Source organism: Trichechus manatus, unplaced genomic scaffold (assembly GCF_000243295.1).
Source record: "Trichechus manatus latirostris isolate Lorelei unplaced genomic scaffold, TriManLat1.0 scaffold00010, whole genome shotgun sequence".
Classification (NCBI taxonomy): Eukaryota; Metazoa; Chordata; class Mammalia; order Sirenia; family Trichechidae; genus Trichechus; species Trichechus manatus.
In genome coordinates, this window is record NW_004443946.1 from 11,164,500 (window position 1) to 11,188,212 (window position 23,713).

The following is a 23,713-nucleotide window of genomic DNA, read 5'->3' on the forward strand; positions in this document are numbered from 1 at the left end:
AGCCACTCCCTGAAAACCCTTTGGGATAGTTCTACTCTGTCCTATAGGGTCGCTGTGAGTCAGAACCAACTAGATGGCACCTAACGACAACAACGTACTCTAGGAAAACCATGGGTTCGTATGGGTTTCCAGTGAACTCTTCAAGTGACTGTAAGCTAAAAACATTTAACCCCAAACAAAGTGAGCTGCAAACCTGGACATTCAGTGTGGAAAATTGTGTTCACTTGTTTATCACTTAGGCAGCCTGTCTGACCAGCTTGACTAGCCATTTTTTTTTTTCAAGATTGATACAAGTTGTCTGTGAATTCTTCAGCATATTCTCCCTTCACTCACTCCCATCATGCCCAACCCTAATGCCAGAACATTCTTGGTCATGTTAAACATCTATTAGAATAACTCAGTATTAACATATTTAAGTGGTAGATCTGAAAGCCCCCATCACAGTGGGTCTAGGGTAACATTTTCTTTTACTATCAAAATTATACCTCTCTCCCACAAAGTACCAGTCAAGGGCTTATTTCCAGGCTTTTGACCTTCAGTTATCTTATCTAAGACATTATTTAGACTTGATTTCAATTTTGCAAAATTCCCAACTAAATTACATCTGCGTTGGTGGAAACACAAGCTATGGATGGGCAGGAATGTTGTCATACGTTGGGAAAAAGATGCCACGTATTTACCAGCAGGTGGCAGTGTTGCTTTTCCGAATAGTCCACAGATCAGAACCAAGCCCTCCCCCACCTCCCCGCACCCTTACCATCAACCCATAGTGACCCTACAGGACAGAGTAGAACTACCCCATAGGGTTTCCAAGGAGTGGCTGGTGGATTTGAACTGCCAAGCTTTTGGTTAGCAGCCAGGCTCTTAACCGCTGCGTCAGCAGCGCTGAGAAAGCACCTGGAATCTGAGGATAGAAATTGTTGTTATTGTTGTTAGGTGCCATCTGGTCGGTTCAGACTCAGAGCAACCCTAGGTACAGTATAACGAAACACTGCCGGGTCCTGTGCCATTCTCACAGCCATTGCTATGCTTGAGCCCATTGTTGCAGCCACTGTGTCAATCCATCTCATAGAGAGTCTTCCTCTTTTTCATTGACCTTCTGCTTTACCAAGCATGATGTCCTTCTCCAGGGACTGGTCTCTCCTTCTAACTTGCCCAAAGTACATGAGACAAAGTCTCACCATCCTTGCTTCTAAGGAGCATCCTGGCTGTACTTCTTCCAAGACACATTTGTTCATTCTTTTGGCAGTCCATGATATATGCAATACTCTTCAACAATGCCGTAATTCAGAGGCATCAATTCTTCTTCGGTCTTCTTTATTCGTTATCCAGCTTTCACACCCATATAAGGCAACTGAAAATACCATGGCTTGGGTCAGGTGCACCTTAGTCCTCAAAGTGATATCCTTGCTTCTCAACACTTTAAAAAGATTTTTTGCAGCAGATTTTCCCAAAGCAAAATGTCATTTGATTTCTTGACTGCTGCTTCCATGGGCATTGATTGTAGATCCAAGTAAAATGAAATCCCTGACAACCTCAATATTTTCTGTTTATCATGATGTTGCTTTTTGGTCCAGTTGTGAGGATTTTTGTTTTCTTTATGTTGAAGTGCAGCATACTGAAGGCTGTAAGGTCTTTGATCTTCCTCAGTAAGTGCTTCAAGTCCTCTTCACTTTCAGCAAGCAAGGTTGTGTTACCTGCATATCACAGGTTGTTAATGAGTCTTCCTTCAATCCTGATGCCACTTTCTTCTTCATATAGTCCAGCTTCTCTGATTATTTGCCCAGTGTACTGATTGAATAAGTATGGTGAAAGGATACAACCCTGACACATACCTTTCCTAATTTTAAACCATTCAATATGCCTTTGTTCTGTTCGAATGACTGCCTCTTGGTATATGTACAGGTCCTTCATGAGCACAATTAAGTGTCCTGCAATCCTCATTTCTCGCATTGTTATCCATAATTTGTTATGATCCAAACAGTCGAATGTCTTTGCATAGTCAGTAAAACACAGGTAAACATCTTTCTGGTGTCCTCTGCTTTCAGCCAGGATCCATCTGATACCAGCAGTGATATCCTTGGTTCCACTTCCTCTTCTGAATCCGGCTTGAACTTCTGGCAGTTCCTTGTCAATGTACTGCTGCAACTGCTTTTGAATACTCTTCAGCAAAATTTTACTTGTGTGTGATATTAACGATACTGTTAAATAATCTCCGCATTCTGTTGAATCACCTTTCTTTGGAATGGGCATAAATATAGATCTCTTCCAGTCTGTTGGCCAGGAAGCTCTCTTCCAAATTCTTTGACATAGATGAGTGAGCACCTCCAAGTGCTGCGTCCATTTGTTGAAACATTTCATTTGGTATTGCTATTTCTTGACTCATTCTCCACTTAATTTATATATACCCTTTATAGAAAAGAATGTAGCCTCGCTCTACTTTGAAGTTCATTCACCACAATAATGATGCTCAAAATATACATGAAGGCAAAATATGATGAGAAGATTTTTCTTTTGAAGTCAGTCAACAAGGAGCCCTGGTGGCACAGTGGTTAAGCTCTTGGCTGCTAACCAAAAGGTCAGTGGTTCAAACCCACCAGCTTGTGGCACTCTGCTTCAGTAAGGATTTACAGCCTGGGAAACCCTATGAGGCCATTCTACTCTGTCCAATAGGGTCACTATGAGTCAGAATAGAGTCAATGGCAACAGGACGGGTTTTTATCAGTCAACAGCCACCTCCTGTCTATCAGTTATTGTACTGTGGTGGCTGTCTTAGTTATCTAGTGCTACTGTAACAGAAATATCACAAGTGGATGGCTTTAACAAACAGAAATTTATTCTCTCACAGTCTAGGAGGCTAGAAGTCCAAATTCAATGCATCAGCTCCTGGGAACTGCTTTTTCTCTGTCAGCTCTAGGGTAAGGTCTCTGTCATCAATCTTTCCCTGGGTCTAGGAGTTTCTCAGCTCAGAGACCCCAGGCCCCAAGGACTTGCTCCACTCCCAGCCCTGCTTTCTTGGTGGTAGGAGGTCCCTCTCCTCTCTGCGCGATTCTCTCTTTTATAACTCAAAAGAGATTGACTCAAGATACAACCTAAGCCTGCATATTGAGTCCTGCCTCATTAACATAACTGCCTCCAATCCTACCTCATTAACATCATGAAAACCCGTTGCCATCTAGTTGCTTCCAACTCATAACGACCTTATAGGTCAGAGTAAAACTGCCCCATAGGGTTTCCAAGAAGCAGCTGCTGGATTTGAACTGCTGACCCGACCTTTTGGTTAGCAGCCATAGCACTTAACTACTTTGCCACCAGGGCTTCTATTAACATCATGGAGGTAGGATATACAACACGAAAGAAAATCACATCAGATCACAAAATGGTGGACAACCACACAATACTGGGAATCATAGCCTAGCCAAGTTGATACACACTTTAGGGGGATGCAATTCAATCCATAATAGTGGCTTACATGTTGCTATGATGCTGGAAGCTACGCCACCAGTATTTCAAAACGAGCAGAGTCACCACGGTGGACAACTCTCGGTGGGTCTTCCAGACAAAGACAAGGAAGAAAGGTCTAGTGATCTACTTCTGAAAATTAGCCAGTGAAAACCCTATGGATCACAACAGAACATTGCCTGATATAGTGCTGGAAGACGAGCCCTGTAAATTGGAAACTAAAAAACCAAACCCATTGCCTTCAAGTCAATTTGGACTCACAGCAACTGTATACAACAGAGTAGAACTGCCCTTGATAGGAAGGCACTCAAAATACACAGTGGACATAACCACGGATTCCAGCATATCAACAATTGTGAAGATAGCGCAGGACCAGGCAACACTACATTCAATTGTACATGGGCGCTATGAGTTGCCAACTCTATGGCAACTAACAACATCAGTCAACAGACATGTATTGAACCAGTGCAGTGTGCAAGGTTCCCTGCTGGAAATTCCATGTAGAGAACATAGAGAAATAAAGGACCCGGACCCTTAAGAAATCTGTAATATACTTGGGAAGAAGAACTATAATCATAAAATCATCAGAATTTATCTCATTGAAAATTTTTGCCACAATTACCTAGATGCTCCTGGACCTTTCCTCCTCTTTCAGACTAGTCCCTTCCAATCTAATCCATAAGTCTCTTGCTTTGGTTATCTAGTGCTGCTATGACAGAAATACTACAAGTGGATGGCTTTAACAAAAAGAAATTTATTCTTTCACAGTCTAGTAGGCTAGAAGTCCAAATTCAGTGTGCCAGCTCCAGGGGAAGGATTTCTCTCTCTGTCAGCTCTGGGGGAAGACCCTTGTCATCAATCTTCCCTTGGTCTAGGAGCTTCTCCAAGCAGGAACCCCAGGTCCAAAGGAGGTGCTCTGCTCCTGGCGCTGCTTTCTTGGTGGTATGAGGTCCCCTGTCTCTCTACTCGCTTCTCTCTTTTATATCTCAAGAGATTGGCTCAAGACACAACCCAGTCCTGTAGATTGAATCCCATCTCATCAACATAACTGCCGCTAATCCATCTTATCAACATCATAGAAATAGGATTTACAATATGTAGAAAAATTACATCAGATGATAAAATTGTGGATAATCACACAATACTGGGAATCATGGCCTAGCCAAATTGATACACATATTTTGGGGGGACACAATTTAATCCATGACATCTCTCATCACCCTTACCCTTTCATAGCCATCTTTTCTTCACTTCTTACTTGTTTGACTTGAAATATCTCGGTGTTTCACATTTTTGGTGATGGAAGGCAAAGCAAGTAAGTGTTGGGACAGGCCTCTCCCAGTGGAAATAAAGGGGACATTTCTCAATCCTTTTGCCCACACAGACAAATAGTTCTGAATTCCGACACCCTGGGATGACACCTGACTTGGACTCTGCAATTCCCCCAAGGCTCATTGGCCAACATACTTCCCACAGAAACCCCAGCAACCTACCCACACTCATCAACAAACATTCAATAGCCAAGACTTCAAAACAAACAAACAGAAGGCTTATAATTCCTCACAACTTTAACTACTCCACAAACTACATTTCAGGACATTTACTAACATGTCATGAAAAAGAATAGTAATCAGTCAGAAACTACCTCCATTGGCCTAAACAGCAACAATAATAGTAATCACTCACCTGATCCAGGTCGTTTTCTCTACCATGCTAAGGCTCTTGTTTGGTTTCGGTGAAATGAAAGTCACTATGTAAACACTGGTATCTATGTTACTACACTCTGACTCAGAAAGCTTGTTAATCCTCAGTAGTGTCTCTGGACAACCTTGCATAACTTTAGATTTCATATACATATGAGTCAGAAGGAGTGGTTAATTGTACATTCGTTTATTTTACCTTATTTACAGACAAAAGAAAAAGTATGGCCAGTTGTACACACCATCACTGAACATCTACTGCCCCTCTTCACTATCTCTCAGGTTTGCAATGGTTTTACTTAAGACTGACTGCCAAGAACTCAATAGCTGATGCTATAAAGAGGGAAAAACCAGGTCAGCAAGTGAACAGCTAATGCCTTATATGTCTCCTCCAGAAATACCCATTCTTCATCTTGAGTGGACTTCAAAGTTAAATAGCTAGGACAGACAACGGAAAGAAAAATATGACTACAGCAAAAGACAGAAACTACATAATCGCTAAAATTAAATCTTCATACCAATCATGCACTTTTAATGTGAACATTTATGGAAATTGTCTCTTAATGTTTAGACAATATATTTCTTCACTGGTTATTTATGATGCTTTGAGCCTGGAAACGCGAGCTGAATGCGAAAGCCAGAGAATGGGTTTACTTAACAACCAACAACTTTATCCTATCATAAATAAAAAGAAGAAAGCCCGTCTTCTCTTCAACTGCATCATGATTAATAAACTTAATAAACAAAAAACTACTACCAGGATTCATTGCACCTTTTTTCCTTCCCAATTTGGAATTCCCTAATATGTAACTTTCCAGCTGCAGTCACTGGGAGGTGCAAAGAGTTAACGTGCTCAGCTGCTAATCGAAAGTTGGAGGTTCAAGTCCACCCAGAGGCACCTCAGAAGAAAGGCCTAGCAATCTACTTCCAAAAAATCAGCCACTGAAAATCCTACGGAGCACAGTTCTATTCTGACATACACAGGGTCACCATGAGTTGGATTCTACTCAATAACAACTTTTTTTTTTCTTTTTTTAAAATGTCCGTTTGGTTTTCTTCTGTACTAGACATCCTCTGCTTTGTCATTTAGTTTAATTGTGCCATTTTATTATTTGGAATGTGAACACAGAATAAAAACATTTTCGATAAAATTGAAGAACTAATAGTTAAATGCATGTTCATCCAAATAAAAATAGTTTTAAAAGGTGGAGGGAGGACAGAGATGAGCATAGAATTAGGTATGAGAATAGAAAAAAGAAAGGGCTTGAGAACCCCAGGAGTGAGGCTGGCCCTCTAGTCCATTCAGTTCTTCAGTTTTGATGCGGGTGTCTCTAATGTAAACCCACAAATGGGCCTTTATCTTGGAATGTGAGATTCCTTGGGAGAATATTTTAAAAAAAAAACCCACTGGTGTCAAGTCAATTCCAACTCATAGTGACCCTATAGGCCAGAGTAGAACTGCCCCATAGGGTTTTCGAGGAGCAGCTGGTAGATTTGAACTGCCGACCTTTTGGTTAGCAGCCGAGCTCTTAACCACTGTACCACCAGCGCTCCAAATGAGAGTATTACAGGTAAGTTAAATCTACTCTGCAGTGGACGTTGCCCTGGGATTAAACTTCTACAAGCAAATTCACCAGGGTGGACATGAGTAACAGCCCACTTGCTGAGCCCCGAAGCTGGACTGTCATTTCCTTCACTGTACGTCTCTGCAATTAATATGTGCGTCCTAAACAATTATCCAAACAATTCTACCATTCTCAGAGGAGCTGAGACTGATACACTCTGTGCCCTAAAAAAATGGATTAATCACAACTTCACCCTCTTGATAATTTTTCAAAATTTTGTAAGCATACTTGAGATGTGTGGAGTAAATTGAAAAGCTGGGACCTACCAGAGGAAACTTGTGAGGTAGCTTATTTCTGTTTCAGGAGATCCCGTGAGTCACTCATTACCAGTCCCACGTCTAAAGGAGCCTTTCCAAGTTCTGTTTTTACAAAGCCAAGAGATTTTTACACACTGTTATGGGTTGAATTGTGTCCCCCAAGCAGATATGTTAAAATATTAACCCTAGGTACTTGTAAATGTGATCTTATTTGGAAGTGGGGTCTTTTTTTTTTTTTCTTTTTTTAATGTTATTCTGTTTTAGGTGAAAGTTTACAGTACAAATTAGTTTTTCATTCAAAAATTTTATACACAAATTGTTTTGTGACATTAGTTGCAACCGCCACAACGTGTCAGCGCTCTCCCGCTTTCCCTTTCCACCCTGGGTTCTCAGTGTCCATCCAGTTTTCCTGTCCCTTTCTGCCTTCTCGTCTTTGCTTTTTGGCAGGTGTTGCCTATTTGGTCTTGTACACTTGATTGAACTAAGAAGTATGTTGCTCATATGTGTTATTGTTTGTTTTATAGGCCTGTCTAATCTTTGGCTGAAAGGTGGACTTTGGGAGTGGCTTCAGCTCTGAGTTAGCAGGGTTTCTGGGAGCCATTCTCTCGGGGGTTCCTCTAGTTTCTATCAGACCAGTAAGTCTGATCTTTTTTTGTGAATTTTTCTCTCACTCTGCCCAAGACCCTCTATTGTGATCCCTGTTAGAGGGATCAGTGGTGGTAGCTGGGCACCATCTAGTTCTTCCAGGCTCAGCTGGTGGAGGATGTTGTTCATGTGGTACATTAGTGCTTTGGACTAACATTTTCCTTGTGTCTTTTGTTTTCTTCATTCTCCTTTGCTCCGAATGTGCTGGGACCAATAGATGTATTTTAGACGGCCGCTCATAAGCTTTTAAGACCCCAGATGCTACTCACCAAAGTAGGACACAGAATAGTTTCTTTATGAACTATGTTATGCCAATTGACCTAGATGTCCCCCGAGACCATGGGAAATAGAGTTTGCAGATGTAACTAAGTTAACACGAGGTCACCCTAGAGTAGGGTGGGCCCTAATCCAATATGACTGGTGTCCTTATAAAAAGAGAAGGGACACAGACAGACACAGAGGGAAGATGGCTGTGCGAGGATGGAGACAGAGGCTGAATTTATACTGCCACAAGCCAGGAACACCTGAGGTTATCAGAAGCTGCAAAGAGACAAGAAGGGGTCTTCCCTGAGAAACTTTTGAGAGGGCATGGCCCTGCTGACACCTTGAATTTGTACTTCTAGCCTCCAAAAATTGGAGACAATAAATTTCTGTTATATTAAGCCACATTGTTGTTGTTCTTAGGTACTGTCAAGTTGGTTCTGACTCATAGCGACCCCGTATACAACAGAACGAAACATTGCCCGGTCCTGCATCATCCTCACAATCATTGTTATGCTTTAGCCCACTGATGCAGCCACTGTGTCAATCCATCTCATTGAGGGTCTTCCTCTTTTTCACTGACTGTCTACTGTACCAAGCATGATGTCCTTCTCCAGGGACTGATCCCTCTTGATAACATGTCCAAAGTATGTGAGACGTAGTTTTGCCATCCTTGCTGCTAAGGAGCACTCTGGTTGTACTTCTTCCAAGATAGATTTGTTCGTTCTTTTGGCAGTCCATGGTGTATTCAGTATTCTTCACCAACACAATTCAAAGGCATCAATTCTTCTTCTGTCTTCCTTATTCATTGTCCAGCTTTCACATGCATGTCAGGCAACTGAAAACACCATGGCTTGGGTCAGGCGCACCTTAGTCTTCAAGGTGACATCTTTGCTTTTCAACACTTTAAAGAGGTCTTTTACAGCCACATAGTTTGTGGTTATTTGCTAAGGCAGCCCTAGGAAACTAATACACACCCTATGATTAAAAAAAAAAAAAGAAGAAGAAGAAGGAAACAAACAAGACAATATAAGGGCCTTAAGTGGTCTCATCAGCCAGTTACCAGCTAGGAATTATGGCCTCCCTCCATCCCCCCACTTAGCCAGACTATGTCATGATCCCAAATAGTCACAGCACATTTGCTGATAAAGGAGAATTTATCAACTTAGCACAAACATGGCAGACCCTGGGCCTAGGATCTCTCCCTTTTGTTGAGTCTATTCTTAAAATATCACCTTCCCGCCTATCAGGCCTGGGTGCATGAGGCATAGAGCTGAAAGAGAGCAAGATAAGGGAGGAGGGGGTGGTGGTGAAGCAGTTAATGGAATCAACAGGAGCTGTCCTGCCCGCTGAAACAGCTCTGAATGTGACTTTGTCACACTGATTAGCTGGGCTGGCTTAGCACGCAGAATGCTTATCAAGACCGAGACATTTGGATCACTACAGACCACCTTGCTGTGTAGACAGAGGGCAAGGACTCTTTGATAACAACAGTCAAAGCCATTTCTAGAAGCACTCTATTGCTTCACATCCATAGACTTGGTGCTAACCACCTGTGGATCAACAAGTGTGACACCAATAAGTGTTTTCAAAAATAGTCACAAATATTTCTTATTCCAAGCTGTGTGCCATGCTTCACTTTGTGAAAAATCATCGAGCTGTCCACTTATAATTTCTGTATATTTGCATATACTTTGATGAAAAGTTTACTTTAAAAGAAAGGGGGTTCGGGCTGGGGATTGTTCTAGATCAGGTGTCGGTAAATTATGGTTCCTGGACCAAACCTGTCCCACCTCCATTTGTGTACAACTCATGAGCAACAAATGGTTTGTATATTTTTAAATGGTTGATAACAATCTAGAAAAAGACAGTATTTGTGGCACGTGAAAATTACATGAAATTCAAATTTCAGTATCTATAGATAAAGTTTTATTGGAATACAGTCACTTTATTCCTTTATGGACTGTCTATGGATGCTTTTTGCTATGACAGAGTTGAGCAGTTACAGCAGAGACGGTATGGCCCGCAAAGCCTAAAATATTTATATTTACATTATAGTTATAATTTATTGCTTTTATTATATTATATTATAAATATTTATTTTTATATCTAGCCCTTTACAGAAAATATTTGCTGACACTTGCGGGAGATGAAGGACATTGGACAACCAAATATAACACATGATTCTTAATTGGACCTCAATCAGAAAAAAAAAAATTTTTTTTTTTTGCTATATGGACAATTTAGAAACAGTTTCATAAATTTGAATATGCTCTGTGTAATTAGATAATATTTTTATAACAATGTTAAATTTCCTAGTGTGACAGTGGTATTGCGGTCATGCAGGAAAATGGCCTTGCTCTTAGGAGACACATCCTCAAGTATTTAGGGCGGAAGAGTCAGAATATCTGCAACTTACTTGCAAATGGTTGGAGAGGGATGCATATCAAGGAAATAACTGTGAGAAAATGTTACTGATTAGTGAATCTAGGTGAAGGATATGTAAAAAGTTGATGAAAATAATAAATAAAAAGTAAAAAATAATAATTAACAGAGAAGTCCCCAGCCAGGATCTGAACGATCGATTGGTAGCAGAAGCTGAGGGTCAATCAGTTAATACAAGCAGTTTGAGGTTTGCCCATAAACCTCTTCAACAGTTCTACTTGGGGGATTGTCAGCTATGAGCCCACAGCTCTCATCCTGTGGCTTTTTCTGAATTCTCCTTCCTGTTTTTCTGAGCCAATTCCAGACTGCAGGGGTTTACCAAAGATTTGCTTGTTACTTGATCTCCATATTTAAAGCAAAAATGATAGTCTGTTTACACTGTCTTTCGAGAAACATTAAAAAAAAAAAAAACTTCCCAAATACATGTATTTTTTAAGGGTGTCTATGAGTCAGAAGGAGCCCTGATGTTGCAGTGGTTAAGAGCTTGGCTGCTAACCAAAACGTCAGCAGTTCGAATCCACCAGCCACTCCTCGTAACCCTATGGGGAAGTTCTACTGTGTCCTATAGGGTCGCTATGAGTCGGAATCGACTCCATGGCAACGGGTTATGAGTCAGAAAAGGAGCCCCAGTGGCTCAGTGGTGAAAGCACTTGGCTGCTAACTGAAAGGTGGGTGGTTCAAACCCACTAGTCCCTGTGCAGGAGAAAGATGTGGCAGTCTGCTTCTGTAAAGATTACGGCCTTGGAAACCATAAGGGGCACTTCTACTCTGTCCAATAGGATTGCTGTGAGTCTGAATCGACTCCACGGCAATGGGTTTTGTTTTGGTTTGGTATGAGATAGAATTCACTTGACCGCACACAACAACACAACATGTTTACCCAGTGGGGCATAGAAAACCATCGTTAACTGTCACTTTGCCTTTTAAGAATTATTTAATTCCTTGAAGATTTATTATCTCTTTAATCAGAGCAAGCCCTTAACACACCAGTAATGATCAGTAATGTAATGGTATATAATCGGTAATTATACACTGCTTTCAACCTATATTTCATCTGTGTGTTTTTGTGGAAGTTTCTTTTTTGAATTACGCTTTTGTCTGTGGGCAGTAGTTTTGAGGTTTAGGGGCCATCTGAGGTATAGTTTATCTTGAAAGGCTGCATATGGATCGGCAAGGGCTTTGAAATTGCACTCAGAAGCATAAACGGCCTTCATCAACTCTGCACTGGCAGGCAAGAGCAAAAGCGTTAATGGCTTTGGAATGCAGGAAATGTCATTTTCACTCTTCAGGACCAGTCCCTCAGCCCCCATGCCAGGTTGATTCATTGTCATGTACAATGTATTTTATCACAATTAATTTTGTCTCAGATAGTCAAGCAACTGAGACTGTAGATGTTGTGGCTTCCAAGGAAAGGAGAACAGCATTTGTTGCATTATAGAGTCAATGGTCTCTTCAAAGCAAAAATGTGGATCAGAAATAAATTACATTTACCCACTGGCTGAGATTTAAAACAACTCCTCGACTGTCACAGAAAGGAACTAGATTTAATTCAATGTAAAATGCATAAACCAGTTTCTAAAAATAAAATTGGAAATATTTTAGTTGCTACAAGCTTTATTCCAGAAAAGTGAATTATATGAGTGTCTTATATTGTTTTATGGAACTTGGAGATTAAAACGATTTTTGGTAGACATTGTGTCGGCTTCCTATTTGAATCAGTCCAGAGTGAAGCTGAATAAAATTATAGGAAAAAAATGGATGACCATTACTGGCAGTAAACTGACCAAGCATTGCCAATAACCTTTAAAACACATATACACATACTTTACACTCCCTTCAAATTTTTTATTGGTTATATCCATGTAGACTGAAGGTTCTACCCCAGTGGTACATCTCAAAACTGATCCCTGATGCCTCAAACAGTTTTATGGCAGGATTCACTCCAAAGTTTGGAAGAAGAAGCCAATAGTTAGCTCTTTGCACTCCTCATGCACCTAAACCCCATTCAGGGTCAGCAACAGATAGTGTTACCCTCTATCTCCAAGGAGCTCAAGCATTGGAAGAAATGAAGTTTGATGAGCCCTAACATAGACAAAGGGAAGTGCAAAAGTTAAACAATCAGATATGTCGCAGGAATGATATTTTGCATCTTTTTTTGTAATTCCTTTTCTTTTTTCTTTTTAACACCCGAGAAGTTTTGTATTTATTTATTTTTTACACCTATTATGCTACCAATTCTTAGGGAATAGGTCCCAGCAGCTCAGACTCCTTTCTCTTGGTTCTTACAAAGTGTGCTTCTCTCTTTCGTTGAGTCTCAGTTACCTTTCTCTTTGGCTTCCTTCTTTTTCTGATCACTTTCCTTCACCCGTTTCAGGAAGTTATCTTGGCCCTTAGAGTGCTTAATATGCTCAATATGTGCATTAATTCTCTTGGCAGGAATCTTGCCCTCAACTTGTTTGCTGGTTTGTTTACAATAATGCAACAGTATGCCAGATAACACTGCAGACTCCCAGTTTTGCCATGGTAACATTTATGGGGCATTCCTTTTTGAACAGCGCCCATTCCCTTGATGTTTACAACATCACCTTTCTTGTAGATTCTCATGTATGTGGCCAAAGGAACAACTCTGTGTTTTCTAAAAGGCCTAGAGAACATATTACAGATGCCTCTCCTCTTGCCCTTTGTGTTCGTCACTTTGGTGAATTACTACAAGATGGCAGCTCTAGACAAAAGGCCATAATTTCTTTTTATTCTCCAGTCCTTCTATCATTAATACTGGACCTTAAGGCTGAGGTTTTTTGCCCTAGGGAAGGGAGGATACCAAAAATCCCAGTAAGAACAAAAGAATCAAATGGTAAATTCATAAGCCTACACTGAATTCCAAAATAAGCTCTGGAAGAGAAGGGATTGAGATTTAAAAAAAAAAAAAAAAAAAAAAGGTTTTCTTAAATTCCAGAAGGAAAAGACATGAAGCACTCAGAATGTAGGGTGTAACTGTTAAGCCTAATATCTGATTATAACAGTAATTTTCTTGAAATACATTAAATAATAAGAACACTTGAGGAAGGGAACTGGAGAGACCTGGGAGAGTGAATGGAATTAAAAGGAGTTAATGATGTGGGTCCCTCCCTGTGAGGCCCAAAACTCAAGGAGGACGAGGGTGATGGAATTCCTCAGAGAGGTATGGGAAGACAAGACAGGAGGGGACTTATACCCTGCTTCCTGTCTGGAACGCTGAGGGAATCAGCCCTCCAGAGTGTCCCACACCAACAAGAACAGCTGCAATAGAAAGAAAAGGACAGCAGGTCAAGTGAAGGAGCGGAAGGACATGAGACAGACCTACCTCACACACACACACACACACACACACACACACACACACACACACACGCACTCCTCCTGGAATCTTACTCAGCACCTACAGGACCTGAAGGAGACCCCAAGAGTGACCAGGGACTTGAGTGGGCACAGAAGAGAGAGAGGGACCCCACAGCAGGGCTGTGGGGTAGGCAGCCAGAGTCAAAGATAGGTGGAAAATGTTGCTGAGTTGCAGAAGATCAGCAGCACCAACCAGAGCTGAGGCAAGAACCATGTCAACAGGGCAGACAGCTGAACCCACCAAAGCAATTGCCCTGCGGTGTGCCTGTTAAGAGAACAAGCTTTGAGTTATGTCAGCAGTGGCTGCCAGCAGAGAAGTGATTGCAGACCAAAGTTTTCTCTATCAGTGCCAAGAATTTCAACAAATCCCCCAGAGCCTCAGACCACTTCTGGAGCGAGGGGAAGGAGAAGAGAGAAGTGAAACAGGAAATGACTACCCCAAAGAGACAGAGTTTAAGCCAAATGCAGTGTTCTCAACCAGGGGTGATGCTGCCCCTCAAGGGACATTTGGCAATGTCATGTTTGATTGACCCACCTTGGCAGGGGGAGGGGGAAGGCGGATACTGCTGACATCCAATAGATAGAGGCCAGGGATGCTGCTAAACATCCTACAATGTGCAGGGCTGCCCTCAATGAAACATTATCCCGCCCAAAATAGTAATAGTGTCCAGGTTAAAAAACCCTAAGCCAAAGTGATTGAGTTACCACCATCAGTAGAAATGAGAACATTTGAAATGTTAAGTTCAACACCAGAAAAATAAAGTTACATTTTACACACCTCAGTTCTTATAACTGAAAAAATTAAAAACCACAATACAAAGATGGAGATTTGAAGAAAATGGTTGAGTGTGGAACATAAAATGGTAGGGCATAGGCCTGAGAAATTCAACATTTCAAGACTAGTTGGGCAAAAATAGTAAAGAAGTCTTGGGGGAGGATCAGCAAGGTACAAGAAACCAGGAGAATGTGAGATGTCACCAAAGTTAAGGAAAAAGACTGACTCAAGAAGTTCAGAGTGATAAACTGTGTTGAATGTTTCTAAGAAGTCAAGACAATTACTAAAGAGTACATATCCGTTGACTTTAGCCTCCTGCTTTTTAAAGCAGGTGGGGAGGGAGGGGATGCAGAGAATAAGTGAAAGGATTACTTTAGGTAATTGCAACAGAAGAGAATAGGAGCAGATACAGGTCGGTTTGTAAATTTTATTGCAAATGTGAATTTCCCACACAAGAGGCAAAATCATCTGCAGAAACTGAGAAAAAAGGAGAGGGGAAATCAAAGAGTGTGGAAGATTTGAAATGTTAACTATGGAGAGTAGGTGGGTCAGTCACTTAAACTTGGTAGGATAAATGGACAGTGTTGAGCGCCCAGTTGATGTTAATGAAGCTGTAGTGATAATAATCTGTGTGTTGTATGATGTTTCTCCAGCACTTCTTAGCCGTCTTGTGCAATTATAGAGAAGACAGCTAGAGTAACCAGTGTAGAGTTTGGGTAGGAGCGGTAGTTCTTAACCAGGGTTTGTGTCAGAATTACGCTGCTAATTTTTAAAAAACACTCATATGCATCCATAGAGTCTATCTCAGAGATTCCGGTTCTGGAAACCTCAGGGTTGGCCCAGACATTCATGTACTGAGGGGCTGAAGAAGTTCCCCAGGGATGTACAGCCCCCAGTTAGGAACCACTCATCCTGCTGGGTGCAACCAAAGACAGACAGACAAGGGAGTTAGCAAGAGAGTGATTAGAAGGGCAGGCACTAGAATCTGAGCCAAATTAGGGAGAGGAGACAAGACACAGGGTTTCTCAAACAGGAAAGTATAGACATCAGTAGATGGTAAGTCCCAATGAAGTTAAATGGCATGACCAACTGAGAAAAAGCACTGATAGTATGGTTTGGATAAAGCAAATTTAGGATATATTTTCGTTCTTAACATAAGTTTTTATGGGGGGGGGGGATAATAGCCTTTTTGTTTTGTTTTCTTGTAAATGATGGCCCAGAAATACTTGTCATCTCTTTGACACTAATTAAACAATGGAGTTTCCAAATGACAATTAAGTCCTGTGATGCTGCCCATAAGTATTATGAGCATTTCCTCCATCATTCAGAAATGTCTTTTCACAGTAGTTGAAGAACAAAGAGATGAACACACTTTAAATATAGAAAGAAGAAAACCACGATGAGAAGGGCTATCCCTACACTGATAGCTGGAGCTGCTGAGGACTTTCAACCTTTTTACTGTAAGACACAGTTTCTTGTGATCCAGACTGTAAGAAAACGTAATACTAAATAAGAAGTAAAGGTTGTGACTTCTTTTCCAGTTCATAATTCGCCATTTTCTCATACATTTATTTTTATAATTCTCCTTGGCATAGAAAGTGATTGCAAGAAAGAGATCATTATTTTAGGATGAGAGGAAAAAGGAAGAATTTGAATAATGAAAACCAACCCAAACTTGTTGCCAATGAGTTGATTCCAACTCATGGTGACCCCATGAAGGGCTCAGGCAATTAATTTAGGAGAATTTTTATCTCTGGCCAATATATTATTTTAGACAGACCATCTCTTCAAGATCAATGGATCAGCTATAATTTCTAGAATATAGGCTGTGATCACTGATGTTCTCATCCCCCACCAAACTTTCTGCCCAACTTCTATCAATAAGGAAGGTTAATCCCAGAATGGGCTCAATGTCCTGTGAGCTGGTCTAGGGGACTGAGCAGTCTATGAAGAGCAGAGAACACTTCCTGAAATCTGGCCCTGTGACCAGGCCTATGTGTGACTTTGCCTGACACACTTTATGGGGTTGTCCCACACTGAAGGAGTATCTCTCCTTTGTAGCCTTCTTTCTAGAACAAGTTTCTGTACAGTAATTTAGTGGCTCCTGCACTTTTTCTTTCCAGGATTAGGTCTAAGCTTATTGAGGTGGCAGCAAAGGCTCTTCATGGTCCAGCCCCTGGCTCCATCTCCAGCCCTATCTCCTATCACTTCTCTCCTTCTCCCTCTGATGCCTGCACTCTAACCACACCAAGTAATAGCATGTCTTGGTGGTAATATGCTCTCTCTTGATTCTGTGCTTAGCACATGCAGGAACACACTCTCCCAAGCCTCCAGACTGAGAGACGGAGACCCAGATTCTATTCTCAGCTCTACTATCAATCACACAACTGGCCTCCACTCCTCCCTCTATAAAATAGGATGTTAGAGGCTTAGCAGTTGCAAAGTTGTGGCCTATGGGTCAAATCTGGTCCCACACATACTTTGACATGTATTGTGCACGTGTGTGTACATGTGTTGTACATGTCTATGTGTTCCACTGTCCTAGCCACACCAGTCCTTACTACTCTCTCTCACCTATGTCTGGCAACATTACACATTCACATTACTACTTGGCCCCTGAAGGCACATGAATTGGCCACCAAGAGACTAGATCATCTCTAAGGTTTCTTCCAGGTCTAAAGACATGTGAAATAAATTAACTTCAAAAACACAGACTCAAGCAGATGGTAAATGTACAAGAAACACATAAAAGACCTCAGCCTCAGGTACCAGAGACCCTATCAAATAGTCCTGGACTGACACCAAGGCCTTTATAAAACAATCAGATTCCCTCGACTGATCCCATATGGATAACGAATTTGCTTTCTTTTACCATGTGGCTTTGCATGTATTATCACCATTGCTTCTAGGATGGTCTGTTTTTCCACACAAAGCCAAGCTGATTTCTCCATAGAACACCTGTTCCTTTTGAAGCTGTATTCCAATGATCAATAGTCTTTATTTTCCTTCCCAAATAATAATTTACATGAGAGAAAATGGAGGTCTTGATATTTCTCTCATTTTAGCACTGACTACCATCTGCAGATTTAGGTTTCAATGGAAGAAATCTGGAGCCCGTTTCTCTCAACCACTTGATTTTGACAGGATAATGAACCATGAATTCCAGTCCACCCTGGGGAAGCTTATTCAGACCCTGTGATATATGCTTACCTACCCCCGCCTGCAACATCCATTTCCTTTGACGTAAAGAGTGTGGCCTTTTCTTTGACCAAAGCCCAGCTCATCTTAAACTAGTTTGAACCTTCTTAATATTAAACTGAATGCTACTCAGGTGTAGTAGAAACAAATAAATCATCTAATTTGCCAAAAAGAGAAAAGGTCGTGACAGTAGCTAAAAGGCAGGAGGCTGGATTAGATGGTCTCTTCAGGTTCCTTTTAACACCGCTATTTTGTGATTCTAACTCACGTTTATTGAAAGACTACCCAAGAAATGTGGATGCCTCACGATTTCTCATAAACAAAAATTACCAGAAAAGGAATGTAACTGGTCTACAATCACATTAAGCAGTCTCTGTATCCAGAAAAGGAGACAAGAAATCATTGAGGATGTACCTGTGGAGACACCAACTTCTGGTTATCAAAGAAGAGGGCAAAGTAATGTAGGGCTGGAATATGCAGAGTGGTGCCTGGAGATCTGAGAATTATGTTCAGGTGATGATCTACAGCTCTGGAGACTCCAGGCCTGGGATACTTGGAATGATTTATGACTACAGAGTTATGTATAAGAAATTTATTTGGAGCTGGAGTAAAAAAGAGCTAGCATCTCACTAAGTGCCTATAATCCTATGAGAAATAGCTAAGCCCTTTTAAAAATTAGAACCAAATATGTGAACATTTCTAATCTTGCTCAACATTTTGGAAGTGAATACATATTATAAGGACAGTGAGTACATATTACAAAGACAGAATGGGAATTCAGGCAACCAGAATTATCACAGCTTTCTGTTTACTTTCATTCATTTGGAAATTACCTTTTGCTTCTGAAATGCATTTGGTTGGGCAGTATGTCAACTAAATACTGTGTAAGGTAGCTATATAGTATAATCATAGAACTGCATTCTAATAATCATTCATCCTCAAAGCAGGCAAAAAGGGTTGCTGATTTTTAAATCATAACCTCTCAGCTATGTTTAAAAAGAGATAGATCAATATGAGAAAGAGAAGAAAAAGGGCAGCAAGATGGAAGGAAGAAAGGAACGGAGGGAGGAAGGAAAGGAGGGAAGGAGGGAGAAAGGAGGAAAGGAAAGAACAAAGGAAGGAAGAAAGAGAGGAAGGGAGGGAGGGGAGATAAGTGGGGAGGAGGAGAGTATAGGAATAGAGAGAGAGAGTTTCTGAAAAGCTGTTTTAAGGAATGACTTTAGGAAGGCAGGCCTTAAAATCTTACAGAGAAGCTTGTCCAAGTTCACACAGATGAGGGACAGATGCAGAACTTGAACTCAGAATCTAGAACCCTTTCCCGCAGTCTCATGCTGCCTCACTAGAGAATGCTACTCAGTGGGTGTGGTTTCCAAAGATGGCCCCATAGGTTACTGCTTAAACACCTCTGTACAGGCAAGGCTTGCAACATCCCCAGAAAGAATGGTGGCTTTGGTAAACTGGTAACTAGATGTATTTGCAACTGAACAGAATTAAAACAGACTTTCATTTCTAGAGAATGAGGCTGGAAAAAATCTGCATAATTGATAAAGACTTGGAAAACTTAATTTTTCTACTTTGCATAAATAGACAACATTAAACATTTGTTTGGTAAATCCAGTGCAAATCAAACATATGTGATGCCAGTGATCCTTCTTAGAATACCTTTTTCTGCTTTACCTGGCCTCTCCTGTACAACTGGCAACTTGGAAAATCAAAGAATAAACTGGTGTGGCATTTTGAGTCTCATCTTTCCACTTTATTTCTCCCTAACATATAAGGTGTGCTACCAATTTTCACAGCTCTGAAATTTCTCCACCTTTTAATTGCAATAAGTTATACATTACCGTGAAAGAGGAGCTTTTGAAAATATCTTAGCTGATTCTATGAATGTAGCTTCACAAATAAAATGGATAGAGGATTTTAATCAATCTGGTTATGGAAGAAAGTATTTTAAGATAACATGCAAACTATACCTATATTTAATATATTTCTACTGGAAATTTTAGAAATATTTGTAGTATGTTTGTTTTAAAATTTGCATGTATTTTTCCTTTCTCTGTTTACAAGGCAATAGAGTAAATTAACCCATTTAATTAAAAAGGTTGTGTTGTTTCAAAATTTAGCCAAAAAAGAAAATAATCCAGAATCTGATTTATTAGCTAATTAAAAGTTTTAATACTTGTTTACTCAAAAATCAGGAAAAAGAACTCAACAGTAGTGAAATCATCTTATGTAAACAATCTGTATTACACAAAAACTACCAGCATAAACCTCAGGAAAAATGTTATACTCAGTCACAAGTAGAGGAGAAATAATGGTACATTCAAATGTTTTACAATGTGATCTGAGTCACACTGGGATTCATGAAAAAAGTACTAAGTAAGGTAACTAAGCCCACCAAGTTTGAGGGTCTAATAATAATTATTAAAGCTATCACTTACAAAGCAAGTTCTATAAGCCAGACACCTTGCTAAGTGCCTTACATGCATTATCTCATTTAGTCTTCCCAATAACATATGAAGTATGCACTAGTTTTATCCCTTTCTTATAGATTCCCAAACTCAAACTTGGAGAGATTGCCCAAGGTCACCCAGCGAATACATGAAAAACTCTTGAGGCAAAATAAGTCTAACTCCAGAATCTGAGCTCTTAATCCTTACGCAGTATTAGCTTTCCATTAAAGAAATCCATTGTTTGTTCATTCAAACACTTCTACTGATCAGAGAGTCAATGGAGGTTTTAAAGCATGACCAGATTCATTTTTTAGAGAGCTCACTCTGGCAATGGGGTAGAGGGTGAACTATGTGGAGGAAGAGGCTGGTGACAGAGACACCAGTTAAGATGCCATTATAGTAGTCTGAGCGAGACATGAGGAAGACCTAACATAGTGGCAGCGTCACTGGAGAAGAATTAAATGTAAGATATATTTTTATAATAGAATTAGTGAGAGCTGATGAGAAACTGAAGAGAGAGAGTTACTGAGGTAACTTTGAATCTTTGAGCTTGGGAGCCTGAGCAATACCATTAATGGAAGAGGGAATATAGGAGAATAAAAAGGCCAAGGACAAGGAGAAAAAGACAGTGAAAATAATGAATTCAGTTTTGGTGTCTGGGGTCCTTCAGTTATATGTGCAGAGCTAAAGACCAACAGCCCCTCCATGGGAGAAAAGACCAGGCAATCTGCTGCTATAAAGATTACAGCCTAGGAAACTCTATGGGGCAGTTCTACTCTGTGCTATAGGGTTGCTGTGAGTCGGAATCGACTTGAGTGCACATGACAACAACAAAATAGTCCTAGGAGTCATCATCATTTGGAAAGAAGTTAAAGCCAAGGGAGCAGGTAAGATCACTCCAGGAGAGTTTATAGAGTTCGAATAGAAAGAAGACCAATGGCTGAAACTCTCAGAAATGCCAGAAAAAGAGGAACGTGCAGAAAATAGTTAGCAGAGAGCTGAGCAGTGAGAGGGGAAGCAGAGAAAGCAAAGGGACGGGTTTCAAGAAAGAAATGAATGATGCAGAGAAATCAAGCAAAAAAAGACCAAGTACAGGTATTCTGATTTAGTCATTAGCAGGCTATTTAACCAGTTGCCTCAGGTCAACTCATGGTGACCCCACATGTGTCAGAGTAGAACTGTGCTCCATAGGGTTTTTCAATGGCTGATTTTTCAGAAGTTGACTGCCAGGGCTTTCTTCTGAGGTGACTCTGGCTGGACTCGAACTGCCAAGCTCATTAACCGTTTGCCCTATCAACACAATGTAAATTAAGGGATAGAATTTGATGTCATTTTAGTCATCAGAGCTTGTTTGGAATTAGGAACAAACTACTTTCCTGATGGAAGAAAGTTGTAGGAGTCTTACCATGGCTTTAAAAAAGTATAGGCTAGGCCTTTGGTGTTCCTACAAATTCAGACTATTTGTTTAACGGCATTCAAAGCACTGGCATTACCTAATCTAATTTTTTATTTCAACTCCAAGTCTTAAATTGAAAAGTCTTCAAATAATAAACACTTGGCATCCCGTAAGTGTTTTTATATAAGGAATAGGAGAACATAGAATAATTCAGTGCTCACATATTTCAAGACTTGTGTTATTAAGGACTGGTCCCAATAGGGGAGAGCATATCTGTTTATTTACCAACTAAAATGAAGCCATCACATGCCAGGCAACGATATCAAAGGTCCCCAAGGCCCACGAGTTTTGAAATTAAATGATTTGTGATAAATTTTTAATTCGGGGATTCTCATTCTCTCAAATTTTGTACATTAAATACAACTTTATTTTTATTTTTATACTACACTATTTACTAAGGAGTAATTATTGAACAAATGTAATTAAGAATACATTTTCACTTTACCTCATCACTTTGTAAACAAGTTCTAAACAAACGTAAATCATATTAGCATTATCTGTAATCACTATATTAAAGTCATTTAATAATATATTACTATTTTGATATACTCCTTTAAGAAGCTGATAGAGCTTGCAAGGTGTTTGTGTTATTTTGAACTAATCTTCACTTTGACTGGGCTGCCCACCCACACCCTGTGTTTTATGTGAAGAGCATAAATTATTCTGTTTTACAGTTGAGACACTGGGTCTCTGAGAAAGTGGAAAAACAACTTGAGTTATGGGCAAGTCAGAGATTAAATCAGACAAAGAATGGAGCAGATTTCTGTGCTTCCAGGCCTATTCTTTCCTTCTTTGTTACACCACAAATAGGCTGCCTCTAGACCCATAACCAGCTCTACCAATCTGATGGAATTGATTGCTTTGTTTCGATATAAAAGCCCTGGTTTTGTCGTTTTCATTTGCACTAACTGGTAAGATATCTATCTTACAATATCTAGAACTAGAAATATGTGATAAATAATGAATAACGGGTCAATATTAACATGTTAACAAAGTGAACATTAATGTTGACTGAAACAGAATGGCTACGTGAAGTATGTCCAGCTGCAAACCATCCCTAGTCACAGAAAATAGGAGGGGCTTTTTGAAGTTGGAAAGCCATTTAGTTTGCAGACCTGAGAAGAAGTCTTTCTTTAACAACAGTAGTTGAGACAAAAGGAAAAAAAAACTTTTCATTCACATTCCAATTCTGCAAAAACTGACTTCTAGCTCATTAAAGCGCATGTGACAGCCAAATGCATTTGAACAATAGAACCGAGTGTGGTACAGGGATTGGAGTTTGGGGCTAGAAAACTGGAGTCCTGAAGTTTCTTTAAGGTCTTGCCAATGACTTGCAGCCTGACTTTGCCCTAATTACTTATGCCCCCTCTTTCCCTCCAATGTTTCAATCCCTTTGTCTATAGAAATCAGGGGGGAAAAATCATTTGTGGCATATTTTGTACCACTTATGCTGAACTAACAACTCTGATAAAGAATTCTGTTCAGTCCGAGCTGGAGAGGAATGGAAAGGCTAGGCCACCCAGAAGTAACTTACAGCGTGAGCAAGTTTTTCAGAAGCAATTATCTTTTTTCCCTATCTTGCATTTCAGTGTGAAAGAAAACTGGTAAGTTCAGAAAAATAAAAATAAATTGAAATCATTTATAATTCCACCACCCAGAAATGCAGACATCATCACCGTTGACATTTGGGTGTATTTCCTTTCAGTCCTTTTCTCTGTGTGTGTGCATGTAACACACTATTAACATACACTATTAAAAAGAAAAAAAATGACTTTTAGTAAATTACAATCAAACCATACATAGTGCTTTGTAGACTGAATTTTTCACTTAATAGATAACAGCAAACTTTTTTTTTAAATAATCTTTGAGGATTTTTGGTGGTTGTCATATTATTCTATTGAATGCATGTAACATTATTTATTTAATCAATTCCCTCTTGTTAGATATTCAGTTTATTTTCAACTTTCTGCCATTGAAAACAAGCTGCATTAAATATTTTAAAACATAAATCTTTAGATCTAACTGATTATGTGATTAAGATAAATGTTGGGTATTAAA

The 23,713-nt window shown here is 40.0% G+C and overlaps 1 pseudogene; it reads right to left on the reverse strand.

Annotated features, from left to right (window-relative positions):
* Positions 1-12,618: 12,618 nt before the first annotated feature.
* Positions 12,619-13,098, reverse strand: LOC101348740 (60S ribosomal protein L21 pseudogene; annotated as a pseudogene).
* Between the last annotated feature and the right edge of the window lie 10,615 nt (positions 13,099-23,713).